Genomic DNA, 22,852 nt, shown 5'->3' with positions numbered 1-22,852 from the left:
AGATTGGATGGGCAAGACACACGCCTGACAGGCTGGTAGAACACCACCAGAGGAGCAGATAGCTACGCTAAGAAGGCCACAGAAAAGTCATTCATGTATCTCATACACTGGGACTGGTTGTAATACTGGCCCTAACACCATTAGACAGTAGTCTGCGCGTCATAACACCCAACAGTGACAAGACACTAAGCAAATGGCAAATGCTGCGTAGGATAAAGACGCCTTATATAACACAAGCTCAAGGCAGGCGCGCACACATAAAGATATATGTTGAGTCTCAGGAGATGTGCTTTTGTCACTAGTCTCTGTGGCGCAATCGGTTAGTGCGTTCGGCTGTTAACCGAAAGGTTGGTGGTTCAAGCCCACCCAGGGACGTTTCCTTTTGCATGCATGAAGCACTTTAATAAATCATTGTAATGTGCCTTTGGTCTAGAGCTCCTGCGAGAGACCCTTTCCCTGAACATTTCAATCCTCTGCGTTCTCTCTGCACCTGCACTCAATTTCATCAATAGGATGGAAAACAAAAAGCCAAACCTTGTAATACAACCCTAGGCACATAAGGAGGTGGGCAAAAATGAAAAGGCTCACAACATTTGCTGATGTGACTCCAAAAGCAAGGACCTCGTGGCGCAACGGTAGCGCGTCTGACTCCAGATCAGACGGTTGCGTGTTCAAATCACGTCGGGGTCACTGTTTCCCATTTTATGCCCCACTGAGTTCCCATATTTGATTTAGAAAGCAAAGTCAAAAGAACACAGCCTTGCATTGGCCGGGAATCGAACCCGGGCCTCCCGCGTGGCAGGCGAGAATTCTACCACTGAACCACCAATGCTTCACATGTGTAGCTTAGAGACAGAGCTCTGTCCAAGACAGTGATGAGGCGCACGCACTCAAATTGCACACCTATGAACAAAGTGTGTGCAACAGACATTGGAATGCCAACGTTTCACATGATGGCAAGAATCAGATGCAGGAGACTATAAGTATGAATGTTTTTGCATTTGCTGAGGTCACTGGCTTGGGACTAGTGTTGGGGTTATCAGGGCATGATGGCAGACTGCTCCCGACAGAAGTGGCTCATAGAAGGCAGCCTCCAGATCACCAGCACTATTGTGTTTCAGATCATGTCACTGAACTCTCCTCCTTAAAAATCCTTCCCACTGTCTTTGCCAAATTCCCTGTCCTCCCCGAAATGCTGGGGTGAAACGGGCAGAGTTCTGCGCCCTGCGTCCCTTTATGCGTCCCTAACGCGCTCCCAACGAGGCCTACAGCCCTGGTCGGGCACAGCCCTGGTCGGGCTTAGACCACTGGGGCCTCTGGAGAGCAAGACCTCCAGAAGCCTATGGTCAGGCCTATTGCACAGGCATTTTGTGCCTGGCCATTCCGGGATTGTTGTGTTTCAAGGCCCAGCCATCAATACTAATGTGATGGCTTTCCCTGAGAACCCTCAAGTCCCTGTCCTCCCAAGAGCCCGAGCTTTTATGTAAAATAAGGTGTGCACCTTGGGCCTTCCCCTTTGCGCTCTCTGCCCCCTCTCTTTCTCCAAAGCTGAGCTCTGCAGGTAAATGTATCTATCTGAGTGAGGGGCTAGGGAGGGCCTTGCCCAGCAGTCTTACAAAGCAAGAGTTCAGAGAAAGCACCTGCTCTGGGAAGGAGACTCCGCTCACAGAGAAGACAAGTCTAACATGCCACAGTGAAGATTGGATGGGCAAGACACACGCCTGACAGGCTGGTAGAACACCACCAGAGGAGCAGATAGCTACGCTAAGAAGGCCACAGAAAAGTCATACATGTATCTCATACACTGGGACTGGTTGTAATACTGGCCCTAACACCATTAGATAGTAGTCTGCGCATCATAACACCCAACAGTGACAAGACACTAAGCAAATGGCAAATGCTGCGTAGGATAAAGACGCCTTATATAACACAATCTCAAGGCAGGCGCGCACACATAAAGATATATGTTGAGTCTCAGAAGATGTGCTTTTGTCACTAGTCTCTGTGGCGCAATCGGTTAGCGCGTTTGGCTGTTAACCGAAAGGTTGGTGGTTCAAGCCCACTCAGGGACGTTTCCTTTTGCATGCATGAAGCACTTTAATAAATCATAGTAATGTGCCTTTGGTCTAGAGCTCCTGCGTGAGACCCTTTCCCTGAACATTTCAATCCTCTGCGTTCTCTCTGCACCTGCACTCAATTTCATCAATAGGATGGAAAACAAAAAGCCAAACCTTGTAATACAACCCTAGGCATATAAGGAGGTGGGCAAAAATGAAAAGGCTCACAACATTTGCTGATGTGACTCCAAAAGCAAGGACCTCGTGGCGCAACGGTAGCGCGTCTGACTCCAGATCAGAAGGTTGCGTGTTCAAATCAAGTCGGGGTCACTGTTTCCCATTTTATGCCCCACTGAGTTCCCATAGTTGATTTAGAAAGCAAAGTCAAAAGAACACAGCCTTGCATTGGCCGGGAATCGAACCCGGGCCTCCCGCGTGGCAGGCGAGAATTCTACCACTGAACCACCAATGCTTCACATGTGTAGCTTAGAGACAGAGCTCTGTCCAAGACAGTGATGAGGCGCACGCACTCAAATTGCACACCTATGAACAAAGTGTGTGCAACAGACATTGGAATGCCAACGTTTCACATGATGGCAAGAATCAGATGCAGGAGACTATAAGTATGAATGTTTTTGCATTTGCTGAGGTCACTGGCTTGGGACTAGTGTTGTGGTTATCAGGGCATGATGGCAGGCTGCTCCCGACAGAAGTGGCTCATAGAAGGCAGCCTCCAGATCACCAGCACTATTGTGTTTCAGATCATGTCACTGAACTCTCCTCCTTAAAAATCCTTCCCACTGTCTTTGCCAAATTCCCTGTCCTCCCCGAAATGCTGGGGTGAAACGGGCAGAGTTCTGCGCCCTGCGTCCCTTTATGCGTCCCTAACGCGCTCCCAACGCGGCCTACAGCCCTGGTCGGGCACAGCCCTGGTCGGGCTTAGACCACTGGGGCCTCTGGAGAGCAAGACCTCCAGAAGCCTATGGTCAGGCCTATTGCACAGGAATTTTGTGCCTGGCCATTCCGGGATTGTTGTGTTTCAAGGCCCAGCCATCAATACTAATGCGATGGCTTTCCCTGAGAACCCTCATGTCCCTGTCCTCCCAAGAGCCCGAGCTTTTATGTAAAATAAGGTGTGCACCTTGGGCCTTCCCCTTTGCGCTCTCTGCCCCCTCTCTTTCTCCAAAGCTGAGCTCTGCAGGTAAATGTATCTATCTGAGTGAGGGGCTAGGGAGGGCCTTGCCCAGCAGTCTTACAAAGCAAGAGTTCAGAGAAAGCACCTGCTCTGGGAAGGAGACTCCGCTCACAGAGAAGACAAGTCTAACATGCCACAGTGAAGATTGGATGGGCAAGACACACGCCTGACAGGCTGGTAGAACACCACCAGAGGAGCAGATAGCTACGCTAAGAAGGCCACAGAAAAGTCATACATGTATCTCATACACTGGGACTGGTTGTAATACTGGCCCTAACACCATTAGACAGTAGTCTGCGCATCATAACACCCAACAGTGACAAGACACTAAGCAAATGGCAAATGCTGCGTAGGATAAAGACGCCTTATATAACACAAGCTCAAGGCAGGCGCGCACACATAAAGATATATGTTGAGTCTCAGGAGAAGTGCTTTTGTCACTAGTCTCTGTGGCGCAATCGGTTCGCGCGTTCGGCTGTTAACCGAAAGGTTGGTGATTCAAGCCCACCCAGGGACGTTTCCTTTTGCATGCATGAAGCACTTTAATAAAACATAGTAATGTGCCTTTGGTCTAGAGCTCCTGCTTGAGACCCTTTACCTGAACATTTCAATCCTCTGCGTTCTCTCTGCACCTGCACTCAATTTCATCAATAGGATGGAAAACAAAAAGCCAAACCTTGTAATACAACCCTAGGCATATAAGGAGGTGGGAAAAAATCTAAAGGCTCAAAACATTTGCTGATGTGACTCCAAAAGCAAGGACCTCGTGGCACAACGGTAGCGTGTCTGACTCCAGATCAGAAGGTTGCGTGTTCAAATCACGTTGGGGGTCACTGTTTCCCATTTTATGCCCCACTGAGTTCCCATATTTCATTTAGAAAGCAAAGTCAATAGAAGGCAGCCTTGCATTGGCTGGGAATCAAACCCGGGCCTCCCACGTGGCAGGCGAGAATTCTACCACTGAACCACCAATGCTTCACATTGGTTAGCTTAGAGATAGAGCTCTGTCGCAGACAGTGATGAGGCGCACGCACTCAAATTGCACACCTATGAACAAAGTGTGTGCAACAGACATTGGAATGCCAACGTTTCACATGATGGCAAGAATCAGATGCAGGAGACTATAAGTATGAATGTTTTTGCATTTGCTGAGGTCACTGGCTTGGGACTAGTGTTGTGGTTATCAGGGCATGATGGCAGGCTGCTCCCGACAGAAGTGGCTCATAGAAGGCAGCCTCCAGATCACCAGCACTATTGTGTTTCAGATCATGTCACTGAACTCTCCTCCTTAAAAATCCTTCCCACTGTCTTTGCCAAATTCCCTGTCCTCCCCGAAATGCTGGGGTGAAACGGGCAGAGTTCTGCACCCTGCGTCCCTAACGCGCTCCCAACGCGGCCTACAGCCCTGGTCGGGCACAGCCCTGGTCGGGCTTAGACCACTGGGGCCTCTGGAGAGCAAGACCTCCAGAAGCCTATGGTCAGGCCTATTGCACAGGCATTTTGTGCCTGGCCATTCCGGGATTGTTGTGTTTCAAGGCCCAGCCATCAATACTAATGTGATGGCTTTCCCTGAGAACCCTCATGTCCCTGTCCTCCCAAGAGCCCGAGCTTTTATGTAAAATAAGGTGTGCACCTTGGGCCTTCCCCTTTGCGCTCTCTGCCCCCTCTCTTTCTCCAAAGCTGAGCTCTGCAGGTAAATGTATCTATCTGAGTGAGGGGCTAGGGAGGGCCTTGCCCAGCAGTCTTACAAAGCAAGAGTTCAGAGAAAGCACCTGCTCTGGGAAGGAGACTCCGCTCACAGAGAAGACAAGTCTAACATGCCACAGTGAAGATTGGATGGGCAAGACACACGCCTGACAGGCTGGTAGAACACCACCAGAGGAGCAGATAGCTACGCTAAGAAGGCCACAGAAAAGTCATACATGTATCTCATACACTGGGACTGGTTGTAATACTGGCCCTAACACCATTAGATAGTAGTCTGCGCATCATAACACCCAACAGTGACAAGACACTAAGCAAATGGCAAATGCTGCGTAGGATAAAGACGCCTTATATAACACAAGCTCAAGGCAGGCGCGCACACATAAAGATATATGTTGAGTCTCAGGAGATGTGCTTTTGTCACTAGTCTCTGTGGCGCAATCGGTTAGCGCGTTTGGCTGTTAACCGAAAGGTTGGTGGTTCAAGCCCACCCAGGGACGTTTCCTTTTGCATGCATGAAGCACTTTAATAAATCATAGTAATGTGCCTTTGGTCTAGAGCTCCTGCGTGAGACCCTTTCCCTGAACATTTCAATCCTCTGCGTTCTCTCTGCACCTGCACTCAATTTCATCAATAGGATGGAAAACAAAAAGCCAAACCTTGTAATACAACCCTAGGCATATAAGGAGGTGGGCAAAAATGAAAAGGCTCACAACATTTGCTGATGTGACTCCAAAAGCAAGGACCTCGTGGCGCAACGGTAGCGCGTCTGACTCCAGATCAGAAGGTTGCGTGTTCAAATCAAGTCGGGGTCACTGTTTCCCATTTTATGCCCCACTGAGTTCCCATATTTGATTTAGAAAGCAAAGTCAAAAGAACACAGCCTTGCATTGGCCGGGAATCGAACCCGGGCCTCCCGCGTGGCAGGCGAGAATTCTACCACTGAACCACCAATGCTTCACATGTGTAGCTTAGAGACAGAGCTCTGTCCAAGACAGTGATGAGGCGCACGCACTCAAATTGCACACCTATGAACAAAGTGTGTGCAACAGACATTGGAATGCCAACGTTTCACATGATGGCAAGAATCAGATGCAGGAGACTATAAGTATGAATGTTTTTGCATTTGCTGAGGTCACTGGCTTGGGACTAGTGTTGTGGTTATCAGGGCATGATGGCAGGCTGCTCCCGACAGAAGTGGCTCATAGAAGGCAGCCTCCAGATCACCAGCACTATTGTGTTTCAGATCATGTCACTGAACTCTCCTCCTTAAAAATCCTTCCCACTGTCTTTGCCAAATTCCCTGTCCTCCCCGAAATGCTGGGGTGAAACGGGCAGAGTTCTGCGCCCGGCGTCCCTAACGCGCTCCCAACGCGGCCTACAGCCCTGGTCGGGCACAGCCCTGGTCGGGCTTAGACCACTGGGGCCTCTGGAGAGCAAGACCTCCAGAAGCCTATGGTCAGGCCTATTGCACAGGAATTTTGTGCCTGGCCATTCCGGGATTGTTGTGTTTCAAGGCCCAGCCATCAATACTAATGTGATGGCTTTCGCTGAGAACCCTCATGTCCCTGTCCTCCCAAGAGCCCGAGCTTTTATGTAAAATAAGGTGTGCACCTTGGGCCTTCCCCTTTGCGCTCTCTGCCCCCTCTCTTTCTCCAAAGCTGAGCTCTGCAGGTAAATGTATCTATCTGAGTGAGGGGCTAGGGAGGGCCTTGCCCAGCAGTCTTACAAAGCAAGAGTTCAGAGAAAGCACCTGCTCTGGGAAGGAGACTCCGCTCACAGAGAAGACAAGTCTAACATGCCACAGTGAAGATTGGATGGGCAAGACACACGCCTGACAGGCTGGTAGAACACCACCAGAGGAGCAGATAGCTACGCTAAGAAGGCCACAGAAAAGTCATACATGTATCTCATACACTGGGACTGGTTGTAATACTGGCCCTAACACCATTAGACAGTAGTCTGCGCATCATAACACCCAACAGTGACAAGACACTAAGCAAATGGCAAATGCTGCGTAGGATAAAGACGCCTTATATAACACAAGCTCAAGGCAGGCGCGCACACATAAAGATATATGTTGAGTCTCAGGAGAAGTGCTTTTGTCACTAGTCTCTGTGGCGCAATCGGTTCGCGCGTTCGGCTGTTAACCGAAAGGTTGGTGATTCAAGCCCACCCAGGGACGTTTCCTTTTGCATGCATGAAGCACTTTAATAAAACATAGTAATGTGCCTTTGGTCTAGAGCTCCTGCTTGAGACCCTTTACCTGAACATTTCAATCCTCTGCGTTCTCTCTGCACCTGCACTCAATTTCATCAATAGGATGGAAAACAAAAAGCCAAACCTTGTAATACAACCCTAGGCATATAAGGAGGTGGGAAAAAATCTAAAGGCTCAAAACATTTGCTGATGTGACTCCAAAAGCAAGGACCTCGTGGCACAACGGTAGCGTGTCTGACTCCAGATCAGAAGGTTGCGTGTTCAAATCACGTTGGGGGTCACTGTTTCCCATTTTATGCCCCACTGAGTTCCCATATTTCATTTAGAAAGCAAAGTCAATAGAAGGCAGCCTTGCATTGGCTGGGAATCGAACCCGGGCCTCCCACGTGGCAGGCGAGAATTCTACCACTGAACCACCAATGCTTCACATTGGTTAGCTTAGAGACAGAGCTCTGTCGCAGACAGTGATGAGGCGCACGCACTCAAATTGCACACCTATGAACAAAGTGTGTGCAACAGACATTGGAATGCCAACGTTTCACATGATGGCAAGAATCAGATGCAGGAGACTATAAGTATGAATGTTTTTGAATTTGCTGAGGTCACTGGCTTGGGACTAGTGTTGTGGTTATCAGGGCATGATGGCAGGCTGCTCCCGACAGAAGTGGCTCATAGAAGGCAGCCTCCAGATCACCAGCACTATTGTGTTTCAGATCATGTCACTGAACTCTCCTCCTTAAAAATCCTTCCCACTGTCTTTGCCAAATTCCCTGTCCTCCCCGAAATGCTGGGGCGAAACGGGCAGAGTTCTGCGCCCTGCGTCCCTAACGCGCTCCCAACGCGGCCTACAGCCCTGGTCGGGCTTAGACCACTGGGGCCTCTGGAGAGCAAGAGCTCCAGAAGCCTATGGTCAGGCCTATTGCACAGGCATTTTGTGCCTGGCCATTCCGGGATTATTGTGTTTCAAGGCCCAGCCATCAATACTAATGTGATGGCTTTCCCTGAGAACCCTCATATCCCTGTCCTCCCAAGAGCCCGAGCTTTTATGTAAAATAAGGTGTGCACCTTGGTCCTTCCCCTTTGCGCTCTCTTCCCCCTCTCTTTCTCCAAAGCTGAGCTCTGCAGGTAAATGTATCTATCTGAGTGAGGGGCTAGGGAGGGCCTTGCCCAGCAGTCTTACAAAGCAAGAGTTCAGAGAAAGCACCTGCTCTGGGAAGGAGACTCCGCTCACAGAGAAGACAAGTCTAACATGCCACAGTGAAGATTGGATGGTGAGGTTCTGGACTTTTTAAGAGTCCAGAGGTGTCAGGGAAACAACACCCGAAGACCCCTGAGTTCCTCCTGTCTCGGTGCACAAATAAACAGAGACACGGGCTTCTCGATGGCGGCGTCAAAGACCAAGGTTTATTACTGCAGGGACACAGAAATCATAGGAACCACACAGAGGCAGAATCTAGGAGACTGTTCAAATTGGATTAAGTGGGTCGCTTCTTAAATACAAGAAAAATGTCTCGGGGCAACATTACACGAATATTTCTCATGCCCAACCCGGTATCCCAAACAGATAATAAATAAATATCAAACAATGATTAGTTGTGGGTTTTTCGGTATTCAATCAGGTCCTCTCAACAGTTTTTCATTCTTCGCCCGATCCTCCCCATCATAAAAATCGTATCCTCCCCATTGTAAAAGCCCAGAAGGAAAGGAGCAGTGCCAGGTGCAAAGGATTGAAATGTAGGATAAGAGGTGTTTATGGATCATAAACGGGCAGGGAAATCGTCTTCTGCCTTTCAGTCAGGACAATGGACACGAGAACCAGTATAGCAGGACGGGCCTCAGGCAAGGGAGGCAGCTTGATTCTGCCGAGTCATGCAGCGTCAGCCTTTCTCGGGCTCGAGCTTACGTGTCCTTAACAACGTGATCTTGCCGGGGTCATCGTCCGTTCATTGACTATGTGAGGGCAAGAAACAAGATGGATGCCGTGACTAAAATGGATGCCGTGGTTTTTAGAGAGAATGCCCTAGTTTCCAGTGAATTCGTGCTGGTTGCGCAGCGAAAACACTGTCACGTATACAATGGATCATTTGCGGTTCATTGGTACCAAAATCGTGTCAGTACTATGATACCGAATCCACGGGTTCGGATCGCTACAGAACCTCAGACCGTCCTTTTGCCCTTACATAGGCAATAACTCACTCTATGTCAGAGTCCAGTTCTATGTTCATCAGGTCACTGATATGTTGTTGTAGCATTACTCTATCCCGTGGCGTATCTCTGGAAACAGGTGGTCTTCTTATGCATGATGAAACACAAACGCTACATAAGGCAGGGCCACACTGAATAATGAGACAGCACGAGAATAAAAATACTAACGTAACACCAATGACCATTAGAACCTTCCACCCCCATGCAGATAACAGATTCCAGAACCATCCCATAAGTGACCAGTCACCTTCCTCTACGTGAATGGAGTCGGAGATTTTGTGTAGCTTAGAGATGGCCTTGTATACTGTTGGCGCATTATCTGGGATAAAAACGCAACAACTTGATTGGATCATTTTGCATACCTCACCTCAATCTGCAAGTAACACATCGAGAACCATACGGTTCTGTAACGTCATGAGGCGATCCGCTTGAAGCTCAGCCGTTAGGTTACTAAGGGCACCCGCAGTTTCGGTAATGGTGGATTCAACTACTCGTGTTAGTTGACGCAGGTTTCTACTGTTGACCATAGGCCCCCAGAACGGAAGGTAACCTTTGAAAAAGTCTCCTGCTTCTTGGCCAGCAGTATCTTCTTTACTGAATACACCTCTCACAACTCTCGTTTTGTGATAGTCCGGTGCAGCAGTGTATGTCGGAGGTAACAGTCGAGCGATATAACATGAGCCTGAGAAGTCAGCGGGCAGCCATGTATATGCTCTGTCTTGACAAACAAAATAGGTACCCTTAGCGGCTAAGAATGCAGGGGAAGATTGTGACGGGAACACGTATGTTTCAATACAGTCACTCTTCCCCAGTCGAGCTTTCGGATACCTCCCATTCCCTTGCAAACAGACCTGACCTTGGTGGGGTACGACCCATATCGGAGTTGAGCTCTTACGTTTGTTCTCGCCCAGAGTAATGCCATATTCTGTAATGTTCCACCCCATGTAAACTCGCAACTCATCCTTGGGAATGTACGGAGTATTATTGACATCTCTCACCATGTCAGTGATTCCTTTTACCAAGGCTCTATTAGCAGAGTTATACCGGGTGGAACGCGGAGGTCGTGGAGGGTAGGTCTCTAGAGCATAGGCGAACATGGTCTGAAATGCCCAGAATGATCCATTATAACTGAAAGGCAGAACCAAATAAGGGATGCCTTTGTCCATGGTATGTGGTATTAAGCCACACACCCAGCAGTTTGTTGTGTTAACCACTAGTTGATGTTGGTGCAAGAGCTGAATGAAAGTGTTATTTATAAACTCAGAGCGTCGAGCTTGCTCGTGAGCAGGAAAAGGGTGGAAAGAGTGAATAGTGCCAATAGTTGGGGAAACAGAAATATGAGGAGATACTGTAGACGTAACAGGTGCAAAGATCAATTGAATACCAAAAATAATTCCGCCTACTAGAGTTATAAAAACAATCAGAAGTGTCAGAGCACATTGCATTAGGAAACATTTACTGTACAATATGTCAAATAATTTTGTCTTGTGCACATTTATGACTTTAACCCGTCGTAATTCAGGAAGCTCCATCTTCTACAACCGTTCGCAACGGATGATTTGTACGTGTTAGAAACTTACCTCTGTCTATCCTGGGAGTTCCCAAGACAAACAGAAGAAACCGACCTAATGTCTGATTCCCTGTAAATTAAAACAAGGCACACGTTACGACCCTACGGTAACCCAGACGGCAAGGTAAGAGGATAGTAAAAATAAAAGCAAACTTCCTGACTGTACGGGATGCAATGCGATCAAAACAGTTTTACAGTTTTCAAACAAAAAAATGTAATAATGCAATGTCATCAGTTTATCACATGAGAACGTAGATTGTATCTGTACTTTCGAGGTCTTGTTTGGTCTTGAAATAGCTGGTCCGCAGGTGTAGAAATGTTCGACTCCACAGGTGACAAGTGTTCACTTTGTACGATACTCGGTTCAGGGTTCAAAGGAACAGTTCCTGCTGAAGTGTCAAAGTTCTGTGTTTCTGTTCGTGGGTGGTCCGTTAGGTACTCTGCATCACTGAAAGGGATGTGCCTAGGAACAGGTTCTGTCTCGGATACACCAATTCCCTGTCTAACCCAATTGTCATAGGGGAGTGGAAGAGGGACACGCTTCGTATGGCTGGCGTGCACCCAATTCTTCCTTCCAGCTAGGCGTACTGCAGTTCTGGTTGCGAGGAGGACCTGGAACGGGCCCACGAATCTTGGCTGAAGGTTCCGGCTACGTTCAAAGTTCCGGACCACGACCTGGTCACCGGGTTTCAACGTGTGGCCTGGACTCTCCGGCAGTTTAGGCAAGGATTTGAATACCTGTTGATGAATAAGGCTCAATTTAGCAGTCAGATCATGAAGGTAATCAATCAACATTGGGTATTCTATTTGTTTGAATTCCTTTGGCCTGGGGACTCCCCAAACATTAGCAGGGCGGCCGAACACAATCTCATATGGGCTAAGCCCTACTCGAGAGTGTACAGTCGCTCTGGTGGACAGTAAAGCTAGAGGTAGTGCGTCTGGCCAAGAGAGACCAGTGGAAGCTTGAATTTTCGCAAGTTTCAGCTTCAGGGTGCCATTGTTCCCTTCCACCAAACCTGCTGACTGCGGATGATTCGCACTGTGGAATTTTTGTACAATTCCTATGCCTGCACACACACTCTTCATAACTTTCCCTACGAACTCACTTCCATTGTCTGACCAAACAATCTGTGGCATACCATACCTGGGGAAGTATTCTTTGAGGAGGATTTTGGCAGTGGACATAGCAGTGTTATCCTTTAACGGATATGCCTCAATCCATCTTGAGAAGGCACATACTACCACTAGGACATACTTAAGATTGTTACACCTGTCCATGTGGATAAAATCCAACTGAATCACTTCAAAGGGACAAGAAGGGGGAGCAAAATGGCCAGATGGGGTTGGGGTTCCCTTGCCAGGATTATGCATCAGGCATACCATGCAGTTTTTCACCACTCTCTCCGCACACTTAGTAATTCCATCATTCTTCCATACTGGAGCTAACATTTTACAGATCCCTTTCGAACTGATGTGCGCCGCTCCATGCGCCATCGTGACTACTGCAAGTACATACGCATTGGGTAACATCCAACGTTGCTGCTCAGACAGATCAATCCAACATCCACTCGAATCTATTTTACCCGTTTTCTCCTTCCATTCATTCTTCTCATTTTCAGTTGCCTCATTTTGGATTGCTTTCACACTGTCAATCGTATTTTCACACATTCCTGATTCAGCAATCCATCTTGCAGACGTTGCAACGTACATTCGGCTCATCATGTTCTTGGCCGTTTCTTTAGCGACCTCATCAGCAAACGCATTCCCTCGGCCAACATCATCCGTAATCTTTCGATGTGCACTGCACTTCACAATCGCAACTTCATTCGGTAGGGTCAGGGATTCTAATAGATCGCTGACTATCTGTCCATGTTGGATCTTAGTTCCATGGGACGTGAGAAAACCTCTTTCTTTCCATAGACGTCCAAAACTATGTGCAACGCCGAAGGCGTACTGGCTGTCAGTAAACAAATTCACTCTCTTTCCTTCAGCTAAAACACACGCTCTTGTCAATGCAATTAATTCTGCTGCTTGGGCAGAATTCTGACTCACTCTTGCAGCCTCAACAATCGTACTCAAAGTCGTAACTGCATACGCGGCCGTCACATCACCATTCTGGAGTTTAAAGCAGGACCCATCGACATATAACGTGCCGTATGGGTCTGATAACGGAGTATCTTTTAAATCAATTCTACCTTTTGTCTCTTCCTCAGTTCTGAAACAACAATCATGGGGCTCTGAATCACTCGACTCCTGAGCAGTCGGCAACAGCGTTGCTGGATTCAATATGTTGCACCGCTTGATCTGAATGTGACTTGCCAAAAGTGTCAGCTCGTAGCCTGATAATCTAGCACTGGTGAGGTGCTGAGTTTTCGTTCGATTCATGAGTGTATCCACAGCATGTGGAACCATGACTACTAACATGTTGTTCATGACTAGTCCAGCAGACTGTCGAATAGACACTGCGGCTGCTGCCGTGGCTCTCAAACAACTTGGCAATGCTCTGGCTACCGGATCTAACGTGGATGAAAAATATGCACAAGGCCGCTGCTTGTCGCCAAATTGTTGCGTTAATACGCTCAATGCACAACCTTCTCTTTCATGGACATATAGTGTAAACGGCTTACTGTAGTCAGGAGTACCCAACACAGGAGCTGAACACAGCGCATCACGTAAGTCGGAGAAGCTCTGTTGGCATTCATCAGACCATGGCAAAGGGCTCGGAACACCTTTTCCAGTCAGGGCTACCAATGGTTTTGCCATGAGAGAAAAATTCTTGGCAACAATATTGCAGTTTAGAAGGTGACACCTTGTGATGTAAGTCGGACAAATGACGTAATAAAGAAATAGTAGCTGCTTTGCAAGTTTCCTTGTCGTCAGCGGCTAGCAAAAGATCGTCTACGTATTGGATCAGAGCAACACCATGAGGAAGTACAAGGGCATCTAATTGATTCTTTAATGCTTGACTGTAAATTGAAGGGCTCTCACAATAACCTTGTGGAGCGCGTTTGAATCTGAAACTGCGACCTCCTAAGGAGAAACCAAAAATGTCTCTACTTTCTTCGGCTATCGGAATGCTGAAAAAGGCATTTTTCAAATCGATCACTGTGAACCATGATGCCGATGCAGGAATCAACGTCAGTAATGCAGTGATATCTGGTACCACTGGAAACTGTGGAATCACAATTTTGTTAACCTCTCTGAGGTCAATCACAAATCTGTAGATTGGAGGTTTGGAAGGATCAGTGCGTTTCAAAATCGGCAGGACAGGACTATTGCAGACATTTCCTCTCGTTTCTTCTATCACATCCTTTTGTATCAAGTCTTTTACAATCAGTAAAAGTGCTTGTTCACCTTCATTTGAAATCCGATACTGTGGGATTCGTGGAAATTTAACATTCGCTTTTAGACTTACCACGTAAGGGGGAATTTCCAAGAGACCTACATCGTTAGGACCAGTCGCCGAAAGAGTATCGGGGAGAGAACGCAGCTCCGGTGGGAGCTTATCCATCGACATGTACATCGGAGAGATGACTCTTTTGCCTAATGTGAGCTGTACTCCCGAAGGAGAACAGTACAGTGTCGCATGCAGGCGTTTCAACAGGTCTAAACCAAGCAGATTCTCATTACAACCGGTTGTTAGGATAAGGGGTGCTTCTAGCTCGCATGGCCCAACAGAGATAGATAAAGGACTAGACACAGGATTGTGAACAGGGGCGCCTGAGAAACCTACTGAAGTGTTCGTTAAGCCGGACAAAGGTGCGCCAGGGAGTTTTGCACGCATGATTGAACTTTTTGCCGCACCAGTATCCAGCAGAAACGGTTCGACCACGCCTGAGGTAACTACTGCGACATAAGGTCCACTCTGATCAACTGGAACTGATACTACTCCCTCTCTTTGCCTGCGGCTGTCCTATTGCTCGCTTCTATGGATCTCTTCATTATGATCGTAGTAATCTTCAACATGATACTGTGGAGATCTACCTGGTTGCGTAGGTTGTATATTTCGCTGGTCGAAATAATTCGGTTGGCGATCAGCCTGTGGTGTCATCGTACCACGCCCTCTACCTCTAGGAGCTTGCGTAAACCCAACATCACCTCTCTGAGCTGGGATACCACTAGTTTGTGGGTGTAGTACTGGACACTCATTCTTATAATGACCCTCCTTTTTACAAAAGGCACACTGATTCCATGTTAACTGTTGTCGGGGAAAATTATAATTAAATCTTTGGGTCGTCCCTTTCTGGAATTGTGGTTGCTGTTGAAACTGGAGTCGCTGCTGTGAATCTGACTGATTCGAACGAGGCGGATATGCTTGTTGCAAAAGAACTTTGGTTTTTAAATCTTTCGTTTTCTTTTCTGATTTTTCCTTCTCTTCTTTCTCTCTATTCTCGTAGTACTGTGCGGTTGCAAGTATCTGTGCTGTCGTCGACACTGCCCATGCACTTTCTGAATCCTTTAACTTGTTACTAAGCTCAGGTAATAAATTAAACACGAACTTATCAACAAACAACCTCTGACCTCCCTCGGTACTCATATCTTGCCCACTGTGGTCTACGAAAGTCTCTTCAAATCTAGTGAAGAAGTCAGAGACGCTTTCGTCCTTCTTTTGCTTGCATGCTGATAGTTTATCCCAATTTACTCGCAACGCTGGCATCAGCGTTTTCATCAGATTAATTATTCTGCCAGGTAAGTCAGCAATCAGAGGTTCAGGTTTAGCTCCGCCAACCTGCTGTGCGTCTGCCGCTATGATAGCTGGCCAATCACCTCCTAAGGCGACTGGGTGGTTCTCTTGCCGAATCTTGGCCCATATAGGCTGTGGCACTACATTACCAAATAGCATTTCGATGTCTGCCAAATTCATGATACATGCTTGAACTGTCTGCGTTAATTCTTTGTAATAACCAGCAGGATTCTTACGAGGATCTGGCAATGCTTGTTTTACCGCTAGTACTTCAGCTCGCTTCCAAGGGATGTGTATCCACACTCTCTGGAATTGTGCTGGAGCAGCTGCAATACCCAAGTTCCCATCAGCAGCAACTGCTTCGCGCCATATGGGCGGAACTTCCCTCATCGGATACTGACCTCGTCTTTTTCTAGTTACCGGTGTACCATCAGGGTCTCTTGTTGCCCGAAAAGGGGACTCATCCCTATAAGCTAAAATCAATTCTATCGCTCTCCCTACGTCTGAACCTATCACCATTCCTGCGGCGAATTTCTGCTGAATATTTATTAAATCAGAGGGGACTGTATCTAAGTCATCATCTTCCCATTCTTCACGCACAAGAGTACACATCACGTCAAAAACATAACGTTGAGTTGGTTCATTCCACTGCATAAATGTGTCTAACACTCTTCGTGCATCATACTTCGCAGCTTTCGACATCCACCTAAGAGCTGTCGAATCTAACGTGTCTCGTTCCTCGGGACCAGGAAGCTGGCTACGTCTCTGTATAGAGTCAGAAAAGGGGGTCCCAATTAAAGACCTGTAGAGAGGAGTTAAGATATTAGTTACAGAGTCGGTTATCTTCCGACGAACGGAAAGCGGAGTCAGAATGTTTACAGGGTTCGGGAGCAGAGCAGCTGGAGCAGATGATATAGTGAGGGTGGGTGTAGCAGGTAAAGCAGTTTGTGAAACAACAGGCAAAGGCGGAACAGGTGACCCAGGGAGAGGGGGTTCCGTAGGATCATTAATCACGGGAAAGACAGGAGCTGGATTCAAAGGAAGTGGAGCACCTATTCCATGCTGACCAGCAGCTGGCTGTACAACAGGTAGTAACTGTGGTGCTGTAATACCCTGTGCATACGGTGGAGGTGAACTCAACAGGTAAGACAACAGAGGATCCTTTTCAGGGTCCTCTATCGGCTTAGCAGGACAAGATGGCAAGACAGGGTAGCATTTATCGATCGCCAAATTATGTTTTCTATTCGCTATTTCTATTGCTTTTTCGGTCTCGTTGACATGCAGCTGCCTAGCAGACTCCATTAAGGTCAACCCTTTCTCTTTCTGTTCTTTCTTTGTTTTCCTAATTTCTCTCTGTTTGGCTTCTTTGCGCCATACGCGAAAAGAATCAAACATTGCCGGCCGGGCTTTTTTCTTGAACAACTTCTTTTCTAGATTGTCTAGGATTTCACTTTCGAAACTACCATGCGGTGGCCAACTAAGGACACCATCTTTCTTGGTATAACGGACCCATACTTCATTATACGTGATAGGACCCACACCATGTTTACAATAGAGCTCATATGTCGGAGTTCCAATCGGAGGAACCGAACACGAATCCTCCAACCGGGAATCCCCGTTGCAACGTAACCAGGACAAGAAACAATTTTTACCCTTAATCATGACTACAAAGACAAATTCCAACCAAAAAATGCGCAGAGGACTTAGGCCTACCAAAATGAACCAATACCAAAATACAAAGATTATCTTAACAAGAGCAACCAATGATAATCTACAAATCCAAAACAAACGTATCCAAATAACCAAACTGAGCACGACCCACTTAATACTTAACTGAAATGTGGAAGACGTCACCAAGGAGAACCCGTCCACGTCTCGCCGTACTAAGGTCTGCACCTCGGGTCCAAGACAGGGCGACAGTCAAGGCAGCGGTCCTCTGTAGCCGTCTGGGAACGGGAACCCTCGTGGAAGAGATTGTCGGGCCACTTTTACGACATGCAGGGATCGATGAAGCGGGGTACCTCCCTCCGGAATCTTCACACGAAACTTCTCGAACTTTTCAGGCTTTGGACCGGTACCGGATGACGTCGCCCCACGGTGGGCGCCAAATTGAGGTTCTGGACTTTTTAAGAGTCCAGAGGTGTCAGGGAAACAACACCCGAAGACCCCTGAGTTCCTCCTGTCTCGGTGCACAAATAAACAGAGACACGGGCTTCTCGATGGCGGCGTCAAAGACCAAGGTTTATTACTGCAGGGACACAGAAATCATAGGAACCACACAGAGGCAGAATCTAGGAGACTGTTCAAATTGCATTAAGTGGGTCGCTTCTTAAATACAAGAAAAATGTCTCGGGGCAACATTACACGAATATTTCTCATGCCCAACCCGGTATCCCAAACAGATAATAAATAAATATCAAACAATGATTAGTTGTGGGTTTTTCGGTATTCAATCAGGTCCTCTCGACAGTTTTTCATTCTTCGCCCGATCCTCCCCATCATAAAAATCGTATCCTCCCCATTGTAAAAGCCCAGAAGGAAAGGAGCAGTGCCAGGTGCAAAGGATTGAAATGTAGGATAAGAGGTGTTTATGGATCATAAACGGGCAGGGCAATCGTCTTCGGCCTTTCAGTCAGGACAACGGACACGAGAACCAGTATAGCAGGACTGGCCTCAGGCAAGGGAGGCAGTTTGATTCTGCCGAGTCATGCAGCGTCAGCCTTTCTCGGGCTCGAGCTTACGTGTCCTTAACAAGGTGATCTTGCCGGGGTCATCGTCCGTTCATTGACTATGTGAGGGCAAGAAACAAGATGGATGCCGTAACTAAAATGGATGCCGTGGTTTTTAGAGAGAATGCCCTAGTTTCCAGTGAATTCGTGCTGGTTGCGCAGCGAAAACACTGTCACGTATACAATGGATCATTTGCGGTTCATTGGTACCAAAATCGTGTCAGTACTATGATACCGAATCCACGGGTTCGGATCGCTACAGAACCTCAATGGGCAAGACACACGCCTGACAGGCTGGTAGAACGCCACCAGAGGAGCACATAGCTACGCTAAGAAGGCCACAGAAAAGTCATACATGTATCTCATACACTGGGACTGGTTGTAATACTGGCCCTAACACCATTAAACAGTAGTCTGCGCATCATAACACCCAACAGTGACAAGACGCTAAGCAAATGGCAAATGCTGTGCAGGATAAAGACGCCTTATATAACACAAGCTCAAGGTAGGCGCGCACACATAAAGATATATGTTGAGTCTCAGGAGATGTGCTTCCGTCACTAGTCTCTGTGGCGCAATCGGTTAGCGCGTTTGGCTGTTACGCGAAAGGTTGGTGGTTCAAGCCCACCCAGGGACGTTTCCTTTTGCATGCATGAAGCACTTTAATAAAACATAGTAATGTGCCTTTGGTCTAGAGCTCCTGCTTAAGACCCTTTACCTGAACATTTCAATCCTCTGCGTTCTCTCTGCACCTGCACTCAATTTCATCAATAGGATGGAAAACAAAAAGCCAAACCTTGTAATACAACCCTAGGCATATAAGGAGGTGGGAAAAAATCAAAAGGCTCACAACATCTGCTGATGTGACTCCAAAGGCAAGGACCTTGTGGCGCAACGGTAGCGCGTCTGACTCCAGAACAGAAGGTTGCGTGTTCAAATCACGTTGGGGTCACTAATTCCCGTTTTATGCCCCACTGAGTTCCCATATTTCATTTAGAAAGCAAAGTCAAAAGAAGGCAGCCTTGCATTGGCCGGGAATCGAACCCGGGCCTCACACGTGGCAGGCGAGAATTCTACCACTGAACCACGAATGCTTCACATGGGTAGCTTAGAGACAGAACTCTGTCCAAGACAGTGATGAGGCGCACGCACTCAAATTGCACACCTATGAACAAAGTGTGTGCAACAGACATTGGAATGCCAACGTTTCACGTGAGGATGGCAAGAATCAGATGCAGGAGACTATAAGTATGAATGTTTTTGCTGAGGTCACTGGCTTGGGACTAGTGTTGTGGTTATCAGGGCATGATGGCAGGCTGCTCCCAACAGAAGTGGCTCATAGAAGGCAGCCTCCAGATCACCAGCACTATTGTGTTTCAGATCATGTAACTGAACTCTCCTCCTTAAAAATCCTTCCCACTGCCTTTGCCAAACTCCCTGTCCTCCCCGAAATGCTGGGGTGAAACGGGCAGAGTTCTGCGCCCTGCGTCCCTAACGCGCTCCCAACGCGGCCTACAGCCCTGGTCGGGCTTAGACCACTGGGGCCTCTGGAGAGCAAGAGCTCCTGAAGCCTATGGTCAGGCCTATTGCACAGGCATTTTGTGCCTGGCCATTCCGGGATTGTTGTGTTTCAAGGCCCAGCCATCAATACTAATGTGATGGCTTTCCCTGAGATCCCTCATGTCCCTGTCCTCCCAAGAGCCCGAGCTTTTATGTAAAATAAGGTGTGCACCTTGGGCCTTCCCCTTTGCGCTCTCTTCCCCCTCTCTTTCTCCAAAGCTGAGCTCTGCAGGTAAATGTATCTATCTGAGTGAGGGGCTAGGGAGGGCCTTGCCCAGCAGTCTTACAAAGCAAGAGGTCAGAGAAAGCACCTGCTCTGGGAAGGAGACTCCGCTCACAGAGAAGACAAGTCTAACATGCCACAGTGAAGATTGGATGGGCAAGACACACGCCTGACAGGCTGGTAGAACACCACCAGAGGAGCAGATAGCTACGCTAAGAAGGCCACAGAAAAGTCATACATGTATCTCAAAAACTGGGACTGGTTGTAATACTGGCCCTAACACCATTAGACAGTAGTTTGCGCATCATAACACCCAACAGTGACAAGACACTAAGCAAATGGCAAATGCTGTGTAGGATAAAGACGCCTTGTTAGACCTGTCAGCCCTTTGGGTGGTCCCTCCTCATCATTATTTATTTTGTCCCACTTTTGCCTCAAACCCTGTTGGTATTTTTCCTTTTTGGGAACCACCAGACTTTTTAGTATTGATGCAGATTCAGGGAGCCATTTTATCTACCCCTGGAACTTCTGTCTGAGGGCCTGGAGCACAAAATGGTGGCCACCTGTGACATCACCAGCACCCACTGGAACCTACTAGAACCTTCTGCAACATTCTGGAACCCTGTGACAGTTGGAGGCGGTTTAGAATGTTGGGAAGCTAAGACAGAGAGTTGGCAGTTGGAGCTGGCAGTTGGCACCTGACTGGTGAAGAGAGAGCAGCAGAAATCTGAAGGAGGAAGGAGTGAGGCAGCAGGGGTGGAAACTTGTGCCTGGAGTGGGGTCCATAAACCCACCCTTGATACTAGTCCCTACTGACTGAGCCCAGCCTGGAGCCCTGTGTGGGAAGAAGCAAGAAAAACCATCCTAAGGACCTGGACAGCAGGAACAGGCCTTAGAAATAGAGAACAGCAAGATCCTGACCTGGATACTGGTTTCCCTGGAGTCCGGCGTCGAGTAGCCTGAGACCTGGAGCCCGAGGTGGAGAAGCGGCGCTGACTGGAAAGCAGACGTCGTACCCGGAGCCGCCGGAGGTCGAGAGAGGGCGCCGACGGAGGTCGTGGAGAGTACCAGAGGTCGAGGAGGAAGTCACCCGAGGTCGAGTGAGCGGCGTCATCGGAGGAGTGAAGTCCGCCCTCCGGAGTCGTCGGAGACCGAGGTGAAGCGTGCCGGAGGTCGGGAGTGGAGATCGCACTCCGGAGTCGCCGGAACCTGAGGAGAATCGTGCCGGAGGTCGGGAGTGGAGGTCGCACTCCGGAGTCGCTGGAAACCTGAGGAGAGGAGCACCGGAGGTCGGGAGTGGGGATCGCACTCCGGAGCCGCCGGAAGTCGACATCGAGCCAAGGCCGGCCGACGTCATCAAATCCGAGGTCGCCATCGGACCGGAGCCACCCGACATCGACACCGAGTCAAGACTGCCCGACGTCATCGAATCGGAGGTCGAGATCGAACCGAGGCCGCCGACATCGAACCGGAACCGCCTACCGGCGTCGTCAAGAACTGACATTGCGCCGAGGCCGCCGACATCGAACCGGAACCGCCTCACGGCGTCGACACGACTCCAGCGGCGTCGGAGCATCAGAAAAAGGGCAGTAAGTGGAGTAGAGGGCGCCTAAGGCCCTGTGGAGACCTGAGAGACTACTCTAGGGGCTAGGGAGGTGCTGGAACCAGCCTGACTGTGCCAGGGGTGAGCTGAGACTAATTCAGTGGGGTTGTGTAGAGTGGGGGAGCCAGATCTCTAGAATCCCCCCGTAATCTACCTCAGTTTAGGCCTCAGCCTTGTCCAAGCCAGGGAGTAGACACCCTCAAGCCAACCACCTCACCACAAGCTGTGCCTGGGCCAATTCAGCCCATAAGAATCCAAATGTGATCTGGTTCTATAAGTGTCACTGTCAGCTTTTAATTATTTATTGAGTGCACTGTATTTATTGTATTTAACCTATTTATTGCTTCACTGTATTTATTGGTTTGCAGTATTTATTGCCTCAGAATATTTAATTGCCTGTATGAATTGCACTTATATTTATGCTTTAATTATTTATGATCACCCCTATTTATTGAATCATTAAGACAGCATTTATTTGACCTGCACTATTTAAAACGCTTGTATATTGTGATTGTGTTAATATTTATCTAATCAGCAACTAAGAGAAAAAGAAGATAAAGAAAGATATTTTCATAATTTTTACGGTGTAGAGTCGTTTTTGGAACGGATGCACGCATGGTTATTGTATGGGTATATCGTATGCTTAGCACGGTGCCTGATTCCTGACCACTCGAGCCAAGCTACCACAGTGTGTCGGGGAGACCACCTCCACCCTTCCGGTGTGGGAGTGGGTTTTTCCAACATAATTGGTGTTCAGTGGTGGGATAGAGCTGTGCCTACGTATACTCAACAATAACTGTGGGTAGTCCATAGGCCTACACCGGGAGTTTTCTCAACGCGGCCTTCCTAATTGTGGGTTTTTGTTTTTTTCCAAATTTACTCTGGTGGTGGGAGGAGGTATTATATAAGGTACCCCCCTGCATAGTTACTGCACATAACTGTCCTCTGACCTGAGTGGGCAAGATGGAGTTTGTACTGGAAGATTTAGAAACGTACACTGTGGCCCAACTCAGGGAGTTTTGCCAGCGGGAGGGGGTGTATTGTCCCCCAGGAGCAAAGAAGGGTGCACTCCAAACCAGCTTAAGGGCTTGGGGGGAGGCAC

The 22,852-nt window shown here is 48.2% G+C and overlaps 13 non-coding genes across 13 annotated transcripts; 9 read left to right on the top strand and 4 right to left on the bottom strand.

Annotated features, from left to right (window-relative positions):
* The first annotated feature begins 301 nt into the window (after positions 1–301).
* Positions 302–375, top strand: TRNAN-GUU (transfer RNA asparagine (anticodon GUU)). The gene has a single exon. It is a non-coding gene; the product is annotated as a tRNA-Asn (tRNA).
* A 243-nt stretch (positions 376–618) lies between these two features.
* TRNAW-CCA (transfer RNA tryptophan (anticodon CCA)) lies at positions 619–690 on the top strand. Its single transcript has one exon. It is a non-coding gene; the product is annotated as a tRNA-Trp (tRNA).
* A 71-nt stretch (positions 691–761) lies between these two features.
* On the bottom strand, positions 762–832 carry TRNAG-GCC (transfer RNA glycine (anticodon GCC)). Its single transcript has one exon. It is a non-coding gene; the product is annotated as a tRNA-Gly (tRNA).
* A 1,166-nt stretch (positions 833–1,998) lies between these two features.
* Positions 1,999–2,072, top strand: TRNAN-GUU (transfer RNA asparagine (anticodon GUU)). Its single transcript has one exon. It is a non-coding gene; the product is annotated as a tRNA-Asn (tRNA).
* A 243-nt stretch (positions 2,073–2,315) lies between these two features.
* Positions 2,316–2,387, top strand: TRNAW-CCA (transfer RNA tryptophan (anticodon CCA)). The gene has a single exon. It is a non-coding gene; the product is annotated as a tRNA-Trp (tRNA).
* A 71-nt stretch (positions 2,388–2,458) lies between these two features.
* TRNAG-GCC (transfer RNA glycine (anticodon GCC)) lies at positions 2,459–2,529 on the bottom strand. Its single transcript has one exon. It is a non-coding gene; the product is annotated as a tRNA-Gly (tRNA).
* A 1,166-nt stretch (positions 2,530–3,695) lies between these two features.
* TRNAN-GUU (transfer RNA asparagine (anticodon GUU)) lies at positions 3,696–3,769 on the top strand. Its single transcript has one exon. It is a non-coding gene; the product is annotated as a tRNA-Asn (tRNA).
* A 1,613-nt stretch (positions 3,770–5,382) lies between these two features.
* Positions 5,383–5,456, top strand: TRNAN-GUU (transfer RNA asparagine (anticodon GUU)). The gene has a single exon. It is a non-coding gene; the product is annotated as a tRNA-Asn (tRNA).
* Positions 5,457–5,699: 243 nt separating this feature from the next.
* Positions 5,700–5,771, top strand: TRNAW-CCA (transfer RNA tryptophan (anticodon CCA)). The gene has a single exon. It is a non-coding gene; the product is annotated as a tRNA-Trp (tRNA).
* A 71-nt stretch (positions 5,772–5,842) lies between these two features.
* TRNAG-GCC (transfer RNA glycine (anticodon GCC)) lies at positions 5,843–5,913 on the bottom strand. Its single transcript has one exon. It is a non-coding gene; the product is annotated as a tRNA-Gly (tRNA).
* A 1,154-nt stretch (positions 5,914–7,067) lies between these two features.
* Positions 7,068–7,141, top strand: TRNAN-GUU (transfer RNA asparagine (anticodon GUU)). Its single transcript has one exon. It is a non-coding gene; the product is annotated as a tRNA-Asn (tRNA).
* A 387-nt stretch (positions 7,142–7,528) lies between these two features.
* TRNAG-GCC (transfer RNA glycine (anticodon GCC)) lies at positions 7,529–7,599 on the bottom strand. The gene has a single exon. It is a non-coding gene; the product is annotated as a tRNA-Gly (tRNA).
* Positions 7,600–18,927: 11,328 nt separating this feature from the next.
* On the top strand, positions 18,928–19,001 carry TRNAN-GUU (transfer RNA asparagine (anticodon GUU)). Its single transcript has one exon. It is a non-coding gene; the product is annotated as a tRNA-Asn (tRNA).
* The last annotated feature ends 3,851 nt before the right edge of the window (positions 19,002–22,852 follow it).

This window comes from Triturus cristatus, chromosome 4_2, assembly GCF_964204655.1.
Source record: "Triturus cristatus chromosome 4_2, aTriCri1.1, whole genome shotgun sequence".
Lineage (NCBI taxonomy): Eukaryota > Metazoa > Chordata > Amphibia > Caudata > Salamandridae > Triturus > Triturus cristatus.
The sequence above is the reverse complement of the archived record's forward strand: the minus strand, read 5'-3'. Positions and strand labels throughout refer to the sequence as shown.